We start from the raw sequence: 21,401 nt of genomic DNA, 5'->3' as shown, positions 1-21,401 counted from the left end.
CTACATGCCTAGTCACTATAGTTTCAAGGCCTGACCATGAAGAAGCTTGGTCCAGACCTCGGATGTTTTCAGTGCTATGGCTATCTCTGGCCATTTTCGACCTTGTTCCGGCCAGCTATGGTTATTCGAGCTTGATCTCAACCTTTCCTGCTTATATCGATGATTTCCAAGCCTTTCTCACCCTCTGGGTTTCTTCTGAAACCCTAACCTTTGAGGTTTTTCTAATTCTTTTAGATCCGTTGTAGATCTGTGCTTACCCTAAGCTTTCAAACGTTTTCTCAAAAGTTTCTTTCAAAACTCTGCTTTCAAAACTTTTATCTTTTCCGATCTAGGGTTTTTGTTGAGTTATTTAGAAGTTTCTCTGATCTTTAGCATGTTCTACTGTGTTTCTTATGTTGGTTTTTCTACTATGTTTCTTATGTTCTTCTTTGTTTATTATGTTGATTCTTCTACCATGTTTATTATGTTGCTTCTCTATTGTGTTTCTTATGTTCTTCTACTGGAATACGCATACTAAGAGTCTTAGTTCCCTTTTTGGGATTTCTGAACTTATTTCATTAGTATTGCTGCTGATTTACTCGTCCTTTCATTTCTACGCTCGATTGATGGTAAAACCCTAAAATTTAGGGATTCATTCGAGTTTTGAGACCATTTACTGTGTAATTTTCTTGTTCTTCATCTCTGAACTTGTTCGATTTCAAAACCCTAAACTTCTTTGGACCTAGTCGAGTTTCTAAAGTTGTTTCATCTACTGCTCGATTGAGCTTTGAAATCTTTGTTTCGACCTTTGTTTCTTTATATGATTCTGGTTCCCTGCTAAACTCTTCTAAGGTCTTTCTACTGGACCCTCTGCATGTTATTTGATACTCTCTCTCTCTCTTGCTGAGTTACTATGTGACTACCATGCTCCTATAGTTCACTGATTTTGCAATTGCATGACACCTCTCTTTGTCCTAAATTCAACCTCGCATGCCTAATACTTGTGTACTCTTTATATGTGCTGAACTTCCCTCTAAAATGACTTTCAATTTTTTGATTGATTTTAGACTTCCTTTTGTGTAAGTCTGATTGATTTCTTTCCTGGTTTTGCTAATTTCCTTGTTACTTGGTTTGAGTCGAAAACTTTCCTTAGCCTTTCTGACTTGGTGTATTCATGAACCAGTAATTTCAAATCTCTGACTCCTTGATTTACTTCTACTGATTGATTCTTACCTTATTTGTGTAATCGTGTATTTAAAAATTTCTTCCCTTAATTAAACTCTTATGTATTTACCCTTAATTGCCTACTTTACACAAGATGCTTACTTGATCTCTTTCCTTAAATAATTTTTTGCTTATTACCATTTAAGTTTGTACTCCTTAATTAAAGGAAGTCTTCTACTGATTGATCTTAATTGGTACATGATTATTTTCTTACCTTATTTTCTGTCCGTTTTCACACTATAAATATTTGGTCTTTCATTGACACAAGGACACGGACACTCATAGTCTTTCTGAACTTATACCCCTACTCGAAAGTATTTTCTCTTGTTACTTGTACTGTGGCATGTTTTCTTTCAAGTCCTGCCGCCTGCTTTTATTCTATCTGCTTCTTTGAAACTGGTATGTTCTGATTTAAGGTTTTCAGTGCCACAACAATGTGTTTATTTACTACCTTTGTATGCATGTCTGCCTACTGCTTCTGTATAGTTCAACACTTACTCTAGCATGCTAAAAAAAAATTTTACCTGTTCTATTATGAATCCCAAACCCCTACCCCTATGTGTTCATTCTATGGTTTGTTTGACGCATGGCAATACTGTAAATTATTGTCCATAACTCAAACTTGATCCCCCTTGGATCCTAGCCTCTAATAGTGTGTGTTTCTGGCAGGCTTATAGGTATGCCAGCATCCTCCATTGCTGGGCATGCCTAAAACTTGCCCTTGCCTAAGCAATAGGCTATTTACAATTTCTCTATTCCCCTGAACCCCTTTTATGCACCTATTTGTAGTTGTTTCTCTCTCCTTTATTCCCCAGAACTCTGTTCTTCATTTGCACTCTCTCTTAGACTTTAAGTTCTGCCCCCCTATTGTGAGTCTTGCCTTAGGACCTTTTGAGCTCCCTCTGAATTTGGACATTTGAGGGCCGGCCCTTCCATACTGCACTTATCCTTGTTCTAATAATACATTTGGGTGTGAGCATTGCCCGGAGTCCCATTGAGGCTCTTAGGGAACTTTGACACACTCAAATGGGAGAAAGGCTCTGGATCATGATCTCTTGGAGTTGGTTTACCTCATAACTCAGTGAGAAAGTCAGAATCAGGCTTCCACTAGTTGTACTTTTATTTATATTTTTCTGAAGTATTCTTATTTTATTCCGGGCTGTAATAATTTGTAATAAACACTTGGGGCTGGCTAGTGAAAAGGGGTGGGTGACTATGCATGCAAAGGGTAGAAATCATGCCTATAGGACTGTCCTAATTCTGCATATTTAACTACATATAGAAACCATGCCTATAGGGTTGTTCTAATTCTGCATATTCAACCACATATAGATACTATGTCTATAAGGCTTATGCATATAGATACTATGTTTATAAGGTTTCTACATATAGAAACCATGTCTATAGGTAATCTGAATTATGTATATAGAAATCATATCTATAGGTCCATTTTGAATTCTGTATATTCAAACTCATATAGAAAGTATGCCTATAGGATTATTCCATTCTGCATATTCTGCATCTAGATACCATGTTTATAGGTTTAAAACCAGTCTTCTGCATTTAGATACTATGTCTGTAAGCCTTCTGCATTTTTACACACTGTCTATAAGGTTTTAAAATCAACAACATATAGAAAGCATGCCTATGATCTGATTCGCCTCACTTGGTGTTAGACATTAAAACCAGTAGTAATGGGTACTGTCAGTTGCGGAACCTGTAATCAACTCGTCTAAATCCTATCTCTCTTTTAATAATCTGATTCTATCGCTTAGCAGTTTAATAAGTATGCATGCAAACAGTTTGCTTCGAACCTTCTTGTTTCGTTTTCTGAATCCAGTAGATACCATGCCTATAGGATCTTTGTCCAACACTTAGGCAATCCTTAGAGCAATAATTGAAAACCTAATCTGCTTCTGTTAATTATTACAACCAACAGGCAGGCCTGATTCAGACTTCTTATCTGAGTTATGCAATAAACTAAAACTGCCTCAACAACCTCATCTCCCTCGTCTATAATGCTTAATAATCAGACCTAAACAGTATGTGTAAGTCATGCTGATTATGTGCTTCTTTGTTCAAGGAGGTATATCTGAGCCTCTTCTTGTTATGTGTTTTCCCTCAACTTGCAATATGTGTTTTGTATGTCGCCTTAGATTTTTTACCTTTGAAACTACAAATAAGCCCAATATCCCTCCCTTTAGGATTAGTAGTCCTAAATGCCTCCGGGACTGATAGGATTGGGACAGGTAATAGCATGCAATAAGTAAACGAGACCAACCCGAGCATTAAATACCTTAACGGGGTGGGAAGGGTAGATATGGATATAATGACCACGCGATAATGTCACATGTAGCCCCTCATTGAGGAGTGATTATCGGACATTGTGTGGGGTGATCCATATTGTTAATAAACCTAGGACCCTCTTTCCTTTATTTCTTCATTTCTTTTGTCATTTCAACTCCTTCTTTTAACAAAACAGCTTTCTTTTCTAATTGCTCTTCCGAACTTTGTTTATTTTTTTAGCCTTTATATGTGAAATCCCCTCTTATTTGAGCCTTATTTGCTTATATGTTAATTGAACCCAAGTTCACAATAATTGTCATGTCGGGAACCACACTAGTGGATTCTGAGGGGTGCCTAACACCTTCCCCTTGGAATAATTTCAAGCTCTTACCCAATCTCTAGTTACTCAAATCAAACTCTTTTGGTGTCCTAATTCACCCTAATCATTAGGTGGCGACTCTTCAAATCAAACCCAATTCCCAAAAGGAATGAGTTGTCCCTCCAAATGTCATAAACCTGATTCCTTGAGGAAAAAGGGGGCGCGACACTCATAGCCCGAGAGCATCATTTCATGGCCTACGAATCCTTTATTGCACGCTTCATGGCCCAGAACATCATGGACTAAGGACATCATTCTCATCGTCGGAAGACGACATTCAAGGTCCGATGGGAATTTGCATAATATTTAAATCTATGCATGATATATGCTTATATTGCTTATTTGTAGGTAAACCGGCGAGCAACGGCCATCTCGGCAGGAGCGATCCCCTTCCAATTCCCGCAGCCCTATCAGACCTTCGCCATTCACCACATCCTGGATATTGCGTCCGTTCTCAAAAGTCTCCACGGCCTAAACCTCTTTGAACCGTTTCGCTTGGTCAAAATTGGCCATCATATCTTTACCCGACAACTCTTCCATCCTTCCCGGGTAAAGAGGGGCAGCTGTTGATACCCAATTTTTCCCTATATATTTTTAATATACAAAATACTTTCAAAATAGCATATATGTGCATGTATAAGTATGTCCAAATGTTTTATCATTTTTTTTCTTAATTAATTAAAGATTTTTAAACCAACTTATTCCCCTATTTCATTCATAAAAACCCAATAATATTTCCAAAATTATCATTTTTTGGTGATTCATTTATTGGATTCTCATATTTATACTAAAATATAGCAAATATATTTTTTTCATATTTTTATAACTTGATTTGGTATTTTTAAAGCTAAATTGCATATAATTGCAATATTAGCCTCTTTTAGATTTAATTGCGTTTATATCTATAAAAATTAAGTCCAGCATTTTTAATTTGATAATTATATACTATAAATTATTTTAGCACCTTTAATTTTATTTACATAAATTATTTCATTATTTTTTATAAATCAAATAAGAAAAATTGGCTATTTAAATGTTAGCCCCATTTTATTTCGATTATAGCCTAAATTGGACCCCCAATTTGAATCATAATTACCCTGACCCAATTGCAATCTGAACCGACCCAGGCCCTATTCCATTAAACCACCCCACTTACCCGTTCAATCCAGGTCGTTGATCATTTTGATCAACGGCCACCAGACCCCCTACCTTAATTAATCTTAAACGACCCCCTAAACCCTATCATTCCTCATAACACGCCACCTTTGAAACCCCTCCTCTCTCAAATCCTTTCTACAACACCCTCAAACCCTAATCCGCCCTAATCTGTGGCCTTCCAAGGTCATCGGAGACCTGTATCAGCCTCTCACGGCTTCTACGTATTCGTTTCTGTGGTCTTATGACCAGATCCTGAAGGGGCTTGGTCCAGTCTTTGCTCGATGAGTATTCTCCAATCGTCTCTGACCTTTCTTCGGCCAGCCATGACCATTCGAGTCAGACCTTTGACTCTCCTGCTTAGATCGATGGTTTTTAAGGCCTTTCTCGACACTTGGGGTTCTTCCGAAACCCTAATCTCTAAGGTTCTTTCGATTTCTTTCAGATCTGCTTCAGATCTATGTTTGCTTTGAACATCTAAGCATCTTTCTCGAAGTTTCTTTTAAAACTCTGCTTTCGATACTCTTTATCTTTTCCTATTAGGGTTTTCTTGTTAAGTTATTTCAAAACTTTTCTCTGATTTTTGACATGTTTTGCTATGTTGGCTCGTACTGTCCTTCTATCTAAGTTTGCATGACAAAAATCCTGATTTCCTTTGGGGTTTCTGATCTATTTGTTAGTATTTGTTTGATCTACTTGTTTATCATCTCTAAACTCGATTGGTGTTGAAAACCCTAATTTCTTTGGGTTCATTCGAGTTTATGAAACTATTTGTTTGTTTGATCTATTTGTTTATCATCTCTATACTCGATTGGTGCTGAATACCCTAATTTCTTTTGGGTTCATTCGAGTCTCTAAAGTAGTCTGCTAAGTATTTGTGTAATCTATTTGTTCATCACCTTTAAAACTCGATTGGTTTAGAAAACCCTAATTTCTTTGGGGTCTATTCGAGTTTCTGAAACTGCTTGTGCAATTCATCTATTTGAAATTGCTCGACTTGATTTGAAATTCCTTTGTTTCAGCATCTCTTTTCTCTATTACTAAGTCAATGAAGCTTGACCTACGTGACTATCATGTTTCGAATGTTTGTTGTCTACTAACTTTGTACTATTATTTCGTGTTGTTTCCTTTTGCCAATAGTTTGGCCTCGCATGTCTAGTGTTTTGTGGACTCTATTTATATGCGGAGTTTCCCTCTTTTATTGATCTTCAATTTTGTGACTGATTTCAAACTTCTCCTTTGTGAAAATCTGATTTCACTCGCCAGTTAAGGTTAATTGATTTCTTTCCTTGTTTTACCTTACTGAATCCTTTCCAAAACAAGTATATTCCTGTACTTAGACTTAATCACTTACTCAATTGTTTTACTACTTCTTTTATGGCGATAATATGTCTGCCTATAAATTGATTTCTTTCCTTATTTTGAACTTGTCAATGCCCGTCAAGCAAGTGATCCCTTAATTAAAGGAAATCACTTGTGTAATTGATTCTGAATAGTGATTGTTTCCATCTTTGAGTCTTATTACTTCTTTTTCACTCATTTTCAAAAGGCTATAAATACCATGTACTTCTCTTCTTTCAAAGAAACCAAACACAAGGCATAAAATACTTGAGTTCAGACACACACTTCACTAAAATCTCTCTCTTTTCTCTGTTGTTGCTTGTATTGATGCCTTACCTAGCCGGCTGAAAGCCAAGGCTAGGCTGTGGGAAACTTGCTTATTTTTCTCTGCATTTGTATTTTTACTGGTATGTTCTAATTAAGCTTCTGCACCAATAATAACATGTTTCTTTACTGTCTCTTTCATCCTTGTTTGTCTCCTGTTTGTATTTAACCTGGTACCATTATTAAACATGCTTTAATATGTGCTTTCCTGATTCTGAATTAATGTTTCGCCATTACTTATATTGACTTGTTAATCCTAAATCCCCACCCCAATATGTATAATACTTGTGGTTAGTTTGGGGCATGACAGCATTGGACATTGTTGTACATGACCCAAACTTGATCCCCCTGGGATCATAACCTCCATGCTTCCTCTAGATATTGTGTTTTCTGATTGGTTTATAAGCATGTCAGCACCTTCTATTGATGTGCATGCCCAAGACTGATCCATGCCTAAGTGCATGGGCTCCTTGCAATGAATTCCCAACCCTTGACCCCCTTTTTGTATGAAGTTATTAACCCTATGTGTTAATTACTGTCTCCCTATCACCCTTTCCCCTCTCCTTTTATCCCCCTAGTTTTAAAATCTGTTCCTGTACTTTCACTATCTTCTTAGAACTTAAGTTCTGCCCCCCGTATGTGAGCCTTGACTTGGGACCCACGAGCTCCCTCTGAACTTGGACACATAAGGGTTGGCATTTCCACACTGCACTCATCTCTATTTTGGTTATGTAACTTGGGTGTGAGCACAGCCCGGAGTCCTATTGAGACCCTTAGGGAACTTTGACACACTTAAGTCTAAGAAAGGTTTTGGATCAATGGCATTTGAGGTGGTTTATTCCATAACTCATAGAGGAAGTCAAGAATCAGGCTTCCTCTGGTTGTAACTTTTCTTTGTACTTTCTAGTGTAATTCATTATTTCTGGTCTGTAATAATTTGTAATAAATATTTGGGGCTGGCTAGTGAAAAGGGTTGGGTAATCATGAATGCTCAAGGGTAGAAAGCATGCCTATAGGAGTGTTTTTTAAACTCTATGTGTTCAATTCTGCATTTTAGACATCTTGTCTATAGAGTTTATCTTAATTTCTTCATGATCAATTTCACACCTAGAAAACCTACATATAGGACTTATTTAAATTCTGCATGCCACTTAGATATCATGCTTTAGGTTCTAAACGGCTATAAGTAAGTGTCATGTTCATAATATGGAAGTCAGTATAATATATAGAAATCATGCCTATAGGGATTTCCAAGTAAAATCATGTTCGTTTCCGTTAAATATTAGTTATCATATCCATAGGGTTTTTAAAATTAGCAATAGTAGATACCATTGCCTGCAGAATTTGAAACTAGTCTGCTTAAAATTAGTCTACTCTGAACCGGTTTTAAGTAACCTAATTTCCTTATTTAACGAGGTTTATCAAGCATGCCTATAGGATCTCAAACCATTTGTTTTAACATGTTACTGTTTTCGCCACATTCTGAATCAATTAGATATCATATCTATAGGACCTCATCCAAAACACTTAGGCAAGCCTTAGGATAATAACAACAAAAATCGAATCCACTTTTTTTAATTGCTACAACCAGCAGGCAGGCCTGATTCGGACTTCTTATTTGAGTTATGTAATAAACTGATCTGCCTCAATAATTAAATTCCCCTTGTCTTTAGTATTTTAGTCATACCTAAAAGTATGTGCAAGTCATGCTATTTATGTGTTTTGTTTGAGGAGGTGTACATGGGCCTTTATCTGTTTATATGCTTCCCCCAACATGCAGTATTATGTGTTTTGTATGTCGCCTTAGATTTTACCTTTTGAAACCAAAGCCAACCTAATATCCCTCCCCTTTTGGAATAGTAGTCCAAAGCTCCTCTGGGGCTGATAGGAATGGGACGGGAAATAGCATGCAATAGTGATCGAGACCAATACGCGCTTTAAATACCTTAACGGGGTGGGAAGGGTGGATATAGATATAATGACCGGTGCGCTAATACCATGTGTATCCCCTCTTTTGAGGAGTGTCATACCGGGTATCGCATTGATGTGAACCATATTAAACATAAACCTAGGACCCCCCCCCTCCCTTTATTTGCAAGCTTCTTTTCAAAAACTCTTCTTTTAATTGTTCTTCCTCTTATGTGTTTAAATTTAAATCCCCTCTTATTTAAGTCATATTTGATTATTTGCTAATTGCACAAATTCACAATCAGTTGTCTGGCCGGGAACCACACTAGTGGATCTTGAGGGGTGCCTAATACCTTCCCCTTAGGATAATTTCAAGCCCTTACCCTATCTCTGGTTATTCAAACAAACTTAGAAGTGAACCTTATAGGTGTCCTAATGCACCTTAAATTATTAGGTGGCGACTCTTCAAATGCAAAACCCAGTTCCCAAAAGAAACGAGTTGTCCTATACCAAAATATCACGAACCCGATTTCGCGAGGAAAAAAGGGGCGCGACAGCTGCCCTAACCTCGGGCTAAACCAGAATAATAGGTTGTACTAGTATAACCTCTAGGACCCGATCAACAGGGACCCACTACTTTGGGTGGCAATAGGCGCCTCGGGTTCCTGCCCTTAACAAGATTAGCTGGTGGCTCCTCTAATGCAGCTCAGGTAGATGCTCAATATGCATCATGTGCCCCTCCTCGACCTCTGCCTCAGCCCTAGCCTATCGCGTATCTAGCAAGCGGCGTGGGTGTCTGATCGTTGGATCCAGTAGTGTGTGTCATTACTATTTGTAAGAGAATAGAAATTCAAGGATTCAGTTTACAAAGTCAACCAATTCGCACGATAAGGAATCGAAGAACTAAAGTTTTCCTAATAGTTCCATAGCCTCTCAAATATAGGATACAGACATCTTTGTACCGATCCGCAAGGCTATACTAAACCTGCTTATGGCTTATAACACCTATGAATCTAGATCTCTAATTCCAAATTGTCACGATCCCAATTTTCCTCTGTAGGATGTCATGATGGCACCTAGTCTCTACGACTAGGTAAGCCTAACATGCATAGAGAAATAGTGGAAATACTACTAAAACTTCAAAGAAAACCTTCATACTATAATAATAACTCAACAGTACAATAGGAAGCATTTTTTCCAAAACTTGGTGGAACGGAGTCATAAGCTCTACAAGATAGTACTACTAGTCTCGAACTACAATTTTGTTTGAAACAAGAAAGAAGCATTGGAATGTATAAAATAGAAGGGGATTACGAGGCATGCGGACATAGAGCAGGTATACCTTGAAGTGTCCAAAGTAGCTACTCAAATCAACTTTAGCATATGACATGGGTAGACATACCTGGTTCTGCAAAAAAAGATGTGCAGAAGCATAGTATGAGTACAGCACAACATTACCCACTAAGTATCAACCCTAACTTTGGTAGAGTAGTGACGAGGCTAGGACAAGACACCTACTAGGATATAAATAAACAGTATGAAAATATAACAACGATAAATAATGGAAAGCAGAGAAATAACAGATACGAAACAAGTTAATAGCATGAACTAATACCGGAATTGTAAGAATGGAAATAACATAAAGGAATTATTTAAAGAGAACCACAATGATCATATACCGACAATAACTGGTAGAACAAGGAAGAACAAAACAACAAGAAGTGTTTCCACCAAAAATTCTTTGAAACATAAGATAAACACAAGAATCACAATAAGGTACCACCTCGTTCACAATAAGATTCACAGCCGAGGTACCGCCTCGTATATAACAAGAATCACAATCGAGGTACCGCCTCGTATTCACATTTCTCAATTTCAATCACAATCTTTCCTTATACCTCCGTGTGAGCCTTACATTTAAATAGTTTTGTAAATATTTTTCCTGAAATAGCTACATGCACTTTAGCCCACCTTTTGATGATGTGTGGCTTCATTTAATTCCCTTACAAGAAACAGGCACATGAGCCCCACCTTATGCACCTTAACTCCTATTCTTATACCGATGTATGCACGTCAATATCACATCACAATAACAACTAGCACCACAAGTGCCCATATGTCACAACTTGCCAATAATCAACAATATCTATGTTTCCAAAATAATAGCTAATGGCTAAACCACAATGTGTACAAGAATATCAACAATAAAAATCAATGTAAATTTCTCATGAAGAAAGATGCCTCGACAATTAACACTTTTCCTCGATGTGATAACGACTTTCACAACTTCAACACCAATAACTCAACAATGAGAAAGATAATGTATAACCATGATACTAAATAAGAACAACTCACAATAAAAGAGATAACATATACTAATGACTTCAAATAAGGATAATCAACCATGAAAGACATAATATGTAACAATGACTTCAAGTAATGATAATCAACAATGAAAGAGATAACATGTAACAATAACTTTAAATAATGATAAATTGACAATGAAAGAGATAACATGTAACAATGAAAGAGGCGACAAGTTCAACTAAAGCATAAGAGCCATATATCAAGTAAGATGTGAACAAGTGTTGACAGAGTCATTTAAGGCGTGTAAGGATAGAATAACACAAGCAAGAATAGGTAAACTATGAGAATTTAGAACATGGCATGACAATTCAATAAAAGCATAGAAAGATTCTAAGTAGCCTAAACCTGTCAAATACCACATATAACACGTGTACCCACTTGTCACCTTGTGTACACAGTTTTCACATAACATAAGTGACACAATGAATCCCAAATCCTACGGGTAGTTTTCCTATACAAAGTTAAGCAAGATACTTACCTCAACTAGGCCAATTTAACCCTCGAAAATTGCTTTTCCCCAAAAATTCGCCTCCACAAAGCTCAAAATTAACCAAAATTGGCTTTATATTATCAAACAATGCAAGGGAAATCAATTAAAATAGATAAAGTTATGATCTTTACACTTTTTCTAAAAAGTCAATCCGGGGCGTGCTCGATCAAAAATCGGGTCCTAGATTCTGACTACCCATGACCCCATGAGTTCATACATGTAATTAATTTCAAAATCTGAGTCCAAATCAACTCTCAAAACTCAAATTCTTATTTTTCAAAAAAATTTCAAAGTTTCACAAATTTTCAATTTGATTCACATGATTTTGATGTTCAAACCTAAGATATATTGATGGAAAATAGTTTGAAATGGATTAGAATCACTTACCCAAAGTTTGTAGATCAAAATCCCCTCTCCAAATTTCCTCCTACCGAGTCTAGAGTTCCAAAATGAAAGAATGTGAGATGAAATCCCGACTTCCAGCCCTTATGTTCAGCTGCAGTTATCGCAACTGCGACATGGGTTCGTAATTGCGAACCCTCACAATTGCAAAGAAAATCTTGCAATTGTGGTACTGACAGACTTGGGGAACTTCTCACAAATACGAAGATGGGTTCATAATTGTGAACCATGTTCCCCTTGCAAAAGTGACATAATGTCGCTAATGCGAACCTAGGGATCGCAATTGTGATACTTGTGGTTTCCCTGTTAAGGTCACAAATGCGACCCTGGTGTTCGCAAATGTGACACCAGAGTCACCAAACACCAAATTTCTCATTTTCAGTACGAAACCTTTTGAAACATGTCTGAAACTCATCCGAGCCCTCGAGGCTCCAAACCAAATATTTACACAAGTCTAAAAATATCATACAAGCTCGCTCTCATGATCAAAACACAAAAATAACATCTAAAACTAAAATTGTACACTACAATGCATAAGTTTCAAAGTAAAGTTCAAGAATCTCTAGAATTACAACTAAACGTCTAAATCCTATCTGTTTACCGTGAAAATGGTAATAACAATTAAATTTATTGTTGGGACTCTAAAAATACGTGATATATTTTTATGCTAGTTATTAAGTAGTTGATGCTAGATATGTTAAGGATAAAGAGGACATGCGATCTAGAATGGAATTATAATCGAACCGGGGGGTTTGCTATTCGGGCCACGGACTGACCGATGAGGGGCCTCGAGGTCATTGCCTAGGCTTGGGCTTGAGCTATCGGGGATAATTGGGAAGGGGCTAACAGTTAGGATATGATTAAGAAAGGCCCTTTATGGCCAATGACAAACAATAAATGAAGAACAATTATTAGGGCAATAAATATGAGCAATAGTGTCGGGAGAATACGTTAGAGAGAAAAGAGAGAGAGAGCGAGGGAGTTGTTATTTATCTTGTGTAGAATAGTTGGAGCAACAACAGGAGAGCTTACAAAATAGCAAGGATCCCCTTTATATAGGAGAGGAATCCTAACATAGTACAAAATGCATTAATTGTAAAGGTATGAAGATGGGACAGCTAAACGTGACACCAGGCTCTATCAATGCAATTTGCTCGCCTTGGGAACTCCCTATCCCCGTCATCGTCATTGGGTCGGGCGTAAATGGACGTCGAGGGAGAGAACTTGACTGCGACCCTACAGCCTCGAGATCTCAAGATTGCTTCCCGAAACGCCTTAATGATGAGGAATTAGGCTCCCTGATTTTACCGTATATAGATAGTCTCCGCGTTTCCTAGAATGAAGTAATAGGAAAAGATTTTGAACCGCCGTTCTGAGGGAATCATTGCCATGTCGTCAACCTATAAGAGCATTAAATGCCATGCCCCAAAAAACTATGCAAGGGTCACTGTCAAATGCGATTATCAAGGAACCCATGAACCGCTATTGGCTCATCCTTTCCGTTGCCCAAACGGTTCCTATAAATATATCGACTATTTGATAATCCTTATCTTCGTAGAATCTTCAAATTCATGAGTCCATACCCATCTTCTTTTACACTCTTTTATCTTGCTTTCTGAGAGATAATTTTACCATTGCTATGGCCAGGACTTCTAGAATGTTCCTCGGCGGAATGAAGCTGCATCTTCATCTCGGTCGTCTAAGGAGAGAGCCAAAGTGATACCCACTTTGGAACAATGCACTCCCTCCAAGCTTGATATGTCAAAAGATTGAACCATCGATGCCACTTCATCCACACCGGGCCAATGTGAACATGTGTCCCGATACATTAGTGTCGTGGCCAACATAGGAGCGGTGAGGATAGACTGACGATGGAGCGAGGCAGTGGATCCAGTTATTTTGTGACTCCACCCCCCCCCCCTTCCGGGAATAGATCCGGTTATTTTGTTACAAATATCAAGTGACGCTCGGTCAGATCTATCCTTCTGTCTGGAGGATAGTGTTGATGCTCCATCATTTTACTGAAGGGGTTGTGGGCGAGACTTTTACCCTCATCCATTTGATTAGGTTGTACAGCCCTTAATTTTATCTAGGTTTGATCAAGCTCCATAATCAATCCAAAAAATCATTTTTCTCAAACACCGATGAGGGGAAGGATAGAGGATAGTTGAGCAGGTTCATCCGGGTAAGGACCTCGGACATCATTCCGGCCCGAAGGATACCTTTCCCAGAGAGATGGAACACACAGCGTAAGCAGTTTTCCCTTAACCATGTTTTGTAATTTTCTTCCCTTTCCCCCGGAATGATGACCTCTTTGCCATTTTACGCAGCTATCACTTGGTACCCCGAGGCAATTTCAAATTTTCCAGGGTTGATCAAACGGTTGGACACCGCATTCCCGTATCATGTTCGGTCTTGGACCGACCTGGCCAAGGAGCGATGGGTGGCCAAGAATCACGGTAAAGCTCCTTCGTTGTCTATGTCTTATATTTGTGTTTCTCCCTGCATCCCTTATGCTGGCAAATCATGGTTATCATTCTTGTGCAGGACTTGGAGAAAAGATGGAGATGAGGTCACCCCCTGGTGGTGAAACGGAGGCTTCAGAGCCCGGCAAGAGCAAGAAAAGGGAAGGTAAGGCGGTTGTTGATCCTCCTATGGAAAAGAAACCCAAGTCACTCGAGTATCAAGACGCTACTAGGACCTCTACTTCAACTTCAGGGGCAAATCTCGGCATTAAGGATGACGATGACGATGAGTGACAATTAGCACGGAGGACGAGGTCACGTGCGGGTGCCTCGTAGGTGCCTCGATTGAAGGCTATTGAGTCTGGAATGGCAGACTCAGATCGGTCCCGCAGACCAGGGACCCTTGAGGAGGGTGTTAGTGTGGCCTCATATCGTATGATCGGGTTTGGCACAGTTTCCATTAGGGGGACCGCTTCCATCGATCCTGAAGGGTCAGGACCCGGAGCTTTTTAGGAGTAGGGGTTGCCTTTTGGGGAAATTGGTGACATGAATGATTTCATCTCATGCTTTCAGGTCTCGTTAGGGAAACTAAGGGATGCTCAAGAAGTGAACACCGTCAAAGCAGGGATTCCTCTCAAAGGGGGAAGCCCCCTTGCCAACATCTTTGATAGGGTTAGCGATAATGTCGGTCTTGACGTTCCTAGCACTGTCAAGGCGATGGAGGGACTCATGCAGCAGGTGATGAATATCTTTCATATATTGCTTTTAGTCTTGGGTGTCATTCTTTGTTTTTCTAACTCTTTTTCTATGCCGCAGTGCAAGGATGTGTACGATCATGCCCTCTTTCAGCTCCGCGAGGAGCTTTCTTACCGTGAAAAGGAGTGTAAAAAGCTTACCTTGATGCTGTGGGATTCAGAGGCTCACTCTGTCCGAGGAGAGAAAGAATTAGGAGAGCTCTGAGCTACTTTGGAGAGAGCGCTCCAGGAAAAGTCTGATCTTGCTGCGCATGTATTTTGTGCTACTTGTATCCGACCTTTGCTCCCATATTCCGACACAAATTGGATTACCTTTCTTTGCAGGTCGAGCAAAATGGTTCGTAGATTAGTCGACTGAATGCGGAGATCCTCGGGTTGAGGAAGCAAAGTGAGGTAGCGACTGAAGAGTAGGCGTCATCTCATGATCTTCTCAAGAATACTTGCAAGGAGATTGCTGCCTTGACTGCGGCCAAGTTCGAGATTCAAAGAAATGTTGCCACATATCTAGATGATGCAGCCATGACGTATAAAATAGCTCATGACGTATCGATAGCGGCCAAGCAGAAGCTAGATCGGGCTATAAAACATGCTAAGGTGGAGACGAGGAGAGAAACCCTGGAGGAGATCGGAGCCAGGGGCATCAATCTTTCAATTGATCTCAAGGAAGCCCGCAGATTGGAGAGAGAATTAGCGCTTTTAATTGTCCCAGATGAGGGCGAAGATAGTGGTGATGAAGAGTAGTCCCGAAGTAGTTTTGCATCCTTTCCCTTTCCTTTTGTATGCAGTCCCCGGGGGATGGATATTGTAAAGATGTCTCTTGTGGATAAGTTTTTTGGAAATGTAAAAAGAGCGACTTTTCTTCTTTCAGTTTTTTTTTGTTCCTTTGCTTCCGCGGATTTGAAATTTTGACTTTTGATGTTAGCCTTTCGAAATCCGTTCTTGGAGAGACTGGGACCCTCAAATCGGGCCATGCCCAGGGGTTAAATCGACAGTCTCTAATGGGCCGGCGTCGGCGATATCGAAGAGCCCCCGAGGCTTCGCAGTTTCTCGAATTATGTGGGGTAACACATTTGCTCAATCTGGTAAAGGGGCCCCGGGGCGATTCTGTCAGTACGATTCCCTAGGAGGGGGTGATGTTAATGCGTTCAGAATTAATTGGCCTTTCGGGTAGGTGCGCAGTTGCTGCTTTGCCCCTATATATTCATTCACTTGCCTAGCGCTTTATGCTAGTTCTTCCGTTGCTTTAACTCAATTTTTTTGCTTAGATCCACATCTTTCTCCTCATATTCTATTATAGCCATGACTGCTACATCGACATCCGACCGCCAGGGAGAGGGGAGTTCTTCCTACGCTCCGCATTCAGTTAGTGATAGTGACGTACTGCCTGTGCCCGATGAACGGGCCTCGAGGTGTCTTGTCTCGAGGAGAGCCATCATGCTGGGAGGCCTCCCAATGTTCCAGGTCACCGAGAGCACATGTCAAGGATCATCTCATCAGTGGGAGAGGAAAACCTTGAAATGATTAGAAAAGATTACGGATGGGGAGAAGGTGCGGTATTACAAGTACCTTCTTCCGAGGAGAGTATCATGACATATGTTGAGGGGGTTTTGAGCGTATACACGCATATTTTTATGTCGGGTCCCCCCGACCGGGTCGTGCTTGATTTCTGTCGGAGATATCGGGTTACCTTGGCACAGGCTCACCCCTTCCTTTGGAAAATAGTGCTGACAATGAGATATTTTGCCGATAAGGCCAGGATAGAGTTTACCCTCAGTCATCTCGTGAGGTTATATCGGTCACTGTAATATCGGGGTTTGATCGCTCTGCAGCGTCAATCCACCCAAGCTCTTGTCATCAGTAGCAAAGAGGACAAGGACCGTGGATAGATGTATCAGTTCATTCGGATTCGAATGACCGATGTCATCCGTAGAGATATTTTGCCACTTCCTGAGAAATGGAACTTCTCACGTAAGTTCCTCACCTGAACTATCATCGTTTTGACCGGAGGCAAGCTCTGTAATGATATCTTTCCATCCCATATTTGTAGCAACTCATTGGTCGCCGAACGAGGTCCCCGATTTAGCCGAGTGGTATCGTAAGCTGGAGGCTTGCTCGATTTATGATAGGCATCGGTGGTAAAAGCTGTCCAAAGGGAGATGGGAGGCGAAGCATCGTGGTAGGTGTCCGGTGTTTTGTTTCCTGAGAATGGTGCTTTTCGTATCGGCTTATTAACTCAACTGCTGCAGGTATCGGAGATTTTTCCGAAATGAGGTCGTGTCCTCTAGGAGAAGATGAGAGATTGTCGGCCTCGGGATTGAGGATTGATGACAAATGAAAAGGAGCCTCGAGGTGTGAAGAGGCTTGTAGTGGGGTGACTCTTTCTCAGCGGTTAAGAAAAAGTGATTCAATCGGTCGACTATCTTCTGAAGGTAGTAAGCCATCGGATATTGGCTCGACCTTTTGCGAGGCTTAGCAGCTCGACCTCATGGTGATTTTTTGATCATTGTAAGATTGTTCCAGTCCCGTGCTTCTTCTTTTTTCATTTTAGTTTTCCTTCACAGGCCTTCGACAGGCTCAAATCCGAGTTGATTCGCTGTGAGGCCCCATTGCGGGAGGCTTTGGAAAGCGAGTTGGTTTCCTGCGGTGCGAGGTAGATCGGAACCGGAGCTGTGAGAGATACCTAGAAAAACAGGTACCCTGCATTCCATGCTGGCTTGCACTCCCCTTTTAATATCAGTGGATTAATGTTTTGATATTTTAGTTGGAGAACAAGGCGAAGGAGCTAGGACAGCTCTGGGGCAAGGTTGGTCGAGCCAAACGCGAATTCTACGAGTTGCAGGCGCATGTAAGTACCCATTTTGCGGCCAAAGAGAGTACTTTAGCCATGTTTTCTGCTCTTGAGGTGCAAATCCGGACCGTTTGTACGAATGATTCTGCACGGGCGAATATGATCGCCAGGCATTCGTCTGAGCTTTCGAAGGCGAAGGCCGAAGTGGTGAATGTCCGGGCTGAGGTCGTGATGAGCAGTACCAGGGCGGGACAGAAAGCGGTCGCCTATTCGAAGAGCATTGTTGTTGCTAAAGTTGAACTAAAGAGAGCCCTCGATCATATAAGAAATAGCAAGGAGTATGCGAAATGCAAATCTCAGAAGGAAATTCTCGAGGAGATTCACGCCAGGGGCTTGATCTCTCAGAAGAGATCGAGCGAGCCAAGGGGGAGGAGTATGATGCCAAGTTCCTTCTGTCCGTTGCTGAAGATGGCGAGGAAGGGGCCGTCGGGCCATAGTCACCGAGGGGGGACGTTTATTTGCTGCCTTGTTCTTGTGTATGTAGATCTCATAGTGTGTTGTAAATGGAGCTTTTATTTTATCACCTGTATGTATAAGGGGGGAGCCCCGCAATTTGTATCTTCTATGTTTCTGTCTGTTAAGATTTCGACCAGGTCGGTTCGACCTTTGGGCTGTAGAAATCTTCAGATTCGTGCGACGGACTTGAGGCTTGTTAGGCTGGCGACAACGGCTCTTAAGCTTTTCCCTTGGGCATATGCATTTTAACTATTTTGGGTTCAGTCTCTGAGTCGGGTTTTGACTCGAGCTCAATCGACCCTCAAGTTTTATATTTGTGCAGGCTGGTGACAATGGCTCTTACGCCTTAGGTTGAAGTGACCTTTTATATGTGTGGCCCTGAGGCTCGTTAGGTTGGCGACAATGGCTCTTACATTTTGCCCTTAGGTATGTATATTTAACTATTTTGGGTCCAGTCTCCGAATCGGGTTACGACTCGAGCTCATTTTGACCCTCAAGTTTTCAAATTTTAAGTTGGCGACAGTGGCTCTTACGCTTTTGGTCAATGTGACCGTTTAGTGTGTGTGGCCCTGAGGCTCATTAGGCTGGCGACAATGGCTCTTACGCTTTGCCCTTAGGCATATGTAGGCTTTGTTTTCCTCTCGTTAAGGACTTTTTGAAATGATTTTGCCTAACTTGTCATCGGTTCGGGAAGAACCTCGATTTCAAGTCATTCACGGTGATGTTTGAGTGCCTCGGAAGGTTTGGCTCATAGGCTGAGTAGCTCGAAGCCTTATGATTTGGAGCTGACATGGTCGAAGCTCTTTTGCCTGTCGAGGGTAGCCTATTTAACCGGTTCTTTTCGAAGTAGATTCGAGGTAATGGCCTATGATTTTGTAGCGATGGTCAGGTGTCCCAAAGTCGCATTAATTCGGCTGGTACAGTCGTATAACTGTAGTTATTTGTGTTTGGCCAGAGCCATTTTGGTCCCGAGTGTAGTAGTTTAGGCGTCTATATCGAGCGTATGCCTTTTTGGGAGTCTTACAAGTGCGATATATAGCCTAAACTTCGGGATTGAGTTTATATATGTAGTAAGGTCTTACAAAATTTTCATGCCTTTTAAGGTCGTGCAGTTTTGTTGATACTTGGTACAAGTATGATTCATGCCTTGCTTGAGGTCTTACAGTTTTGTTGATACTTGGTACAAGTATGATTCATGCCTTGCTTGTGGTCTTACATTTTTATTGATACTTGGTACAAGCTTTGTGAGACCGAGTTTGCCCGCTCGGCGTCTTATGGCCTTGGGTTTTTTAACGAATGGCGATTGGTGACAGTCTCCGAGTCATCGAGTTTGTTTTGGCTCGGGAGCCATACTTGTGAGCTCGGAATTTCCTCATTGAGTGCTTACGATTTTGGAGATTCTGACCCTAATGTCATGCGGGTGACGAGTTATTGATGCTAGTCTTCGAGTATTCGGGGCGCTCTTGGTGGAGGAATCTTTGTTGACGAGTTATCAAGTTATATTTCCTTTGTGAAGGATCCGACTTTATAGGCCTGGGCCATTTGGCATCCCTAATTTTGCTGATGGCCAACACGATGTCTGATACATCGATAATGAAGTTGTATTCTGATAGGTGAGGTGCCCCCGTTGGCTCCGTGTCCCTGTCGTATCCGCCTCTGTTGACGAGTCCCCGAGGGTTCTATCCTCGGTTCACCAATCGATCATTGCGAGGCGGATTACGTCTCAAGGCATTCCTCCTATCTTCGGGGTACGGCCGATACCTCTCTTTGTTCGGTTTCGACTCCTTTGCCAGGAGTTTGCTCGGATATACTGAGCCCGAGGGGGCTCCCAATTGGTCATCCTCGACCCTGATCTTTGACTGATACCGATTGTGGACATCCGACCAGGTTACGGCGGGATACTCGATCAGATTCTCTTTCAGCTGCCTTGAGGCCACTGAGCTTCATTCATTCAGACCCTGAGTGAAGGCCTACACCGCCCAGTCATCAGAGATCGGGGGTAGTTCCATTCGTTCTGTTTGAAAGCGAGATACGAATTCTCGCAGCATCTCATTCTCCCTCTGTTTAATCTTGAATACATCGGACTTCCTTGTTGCTACTTTGATGGCACCGGCATGTGCCTTTATGAAGGAGTCTAATAGCATGGCAAATGAGTCTATGGAGTTAGGATCTAGGTTGTGATACCACATCATGGCCCCCTTCGAGAGTGTTTCTCCAAACTTCTTCAGTAAGACGGACTCAATCTCGTCAACCTTTATGTCGTAGCCCTTTACTGCGCACGTATAGGCAGTGACGTGTTCGTTGCGATCTGAGGTCCCGTTGTATTTTGGGAGTTCTGGCATTCTGAACTTCTTTGGAATGGGTTTCGGAGCCGCTTCCTCTGGGAACGGTCATTGCACGAACTTCTTCAAATCTACACCTTTCAGGATCGGGGGTGCGCCCGGGATTTGATCGACCTTGAAGTTATAAGTTTCGACCTTCTTTTCATTGGCTGCTATCATTTTCTCGCCTGACTCGATCCTTTTGGTGAGGTCCTCAAGCATTTTTATGATGGCAGGATCGGCTACCGATTTGTTGTTGCTCGATCTCTCCGGTACCTGTTCGGCAGGGGGAGTAGCTTCCGGTGCTATTGTGCTGGGAGTCTTCGGGTGTCTTTGCAGCTGAGCGATAGCGAGTTGTTGTGCCTACAACATTTCAAAAATAACATGAAGACTAACTTCCCGTTCTTCCCGAGCTGGGGTTTTTTGGCTTCATGTTGGTCGCCATGTTGTATGCTCTTGTCGGTGTGTGAGGTTTTGTCGACCTGTTGTGCGTCTTGCGAACCCACGTCCGCTGGAATCGGTACAGGTGCGTTATCGGGGCTCTATAGCGGCGCACCAATAATTGGAACAGCCACACCATTTTCTCCATGGTCTTCAAGGTTGCTGTTCTCAACTCTGTTCACTGAGCCAGAAATTTTGACCTGAAATCGAAGATCTTGGACAAGAAAAAGTGTGAAAGATAACTTGCGTTGTGTAACGAA

This window comes from Nicotiana tabacum, chromosome 18 (assembly GCF_000715075.1).
Source record: "Nicotiana tabacum cultivar K326 chromosome 18, ASM71507v2, whole genome shotgun sequence".
NCBI classification, from domain to species: Eukaryota; Viridiplantae; Streptophyta; class Magnoliopsida; order Solanales; family Solanaceae; genus Nicotiana; species Nicotiana tabacum.
This window is presented reverse-complemented; position numbering follows the sequence as displayed.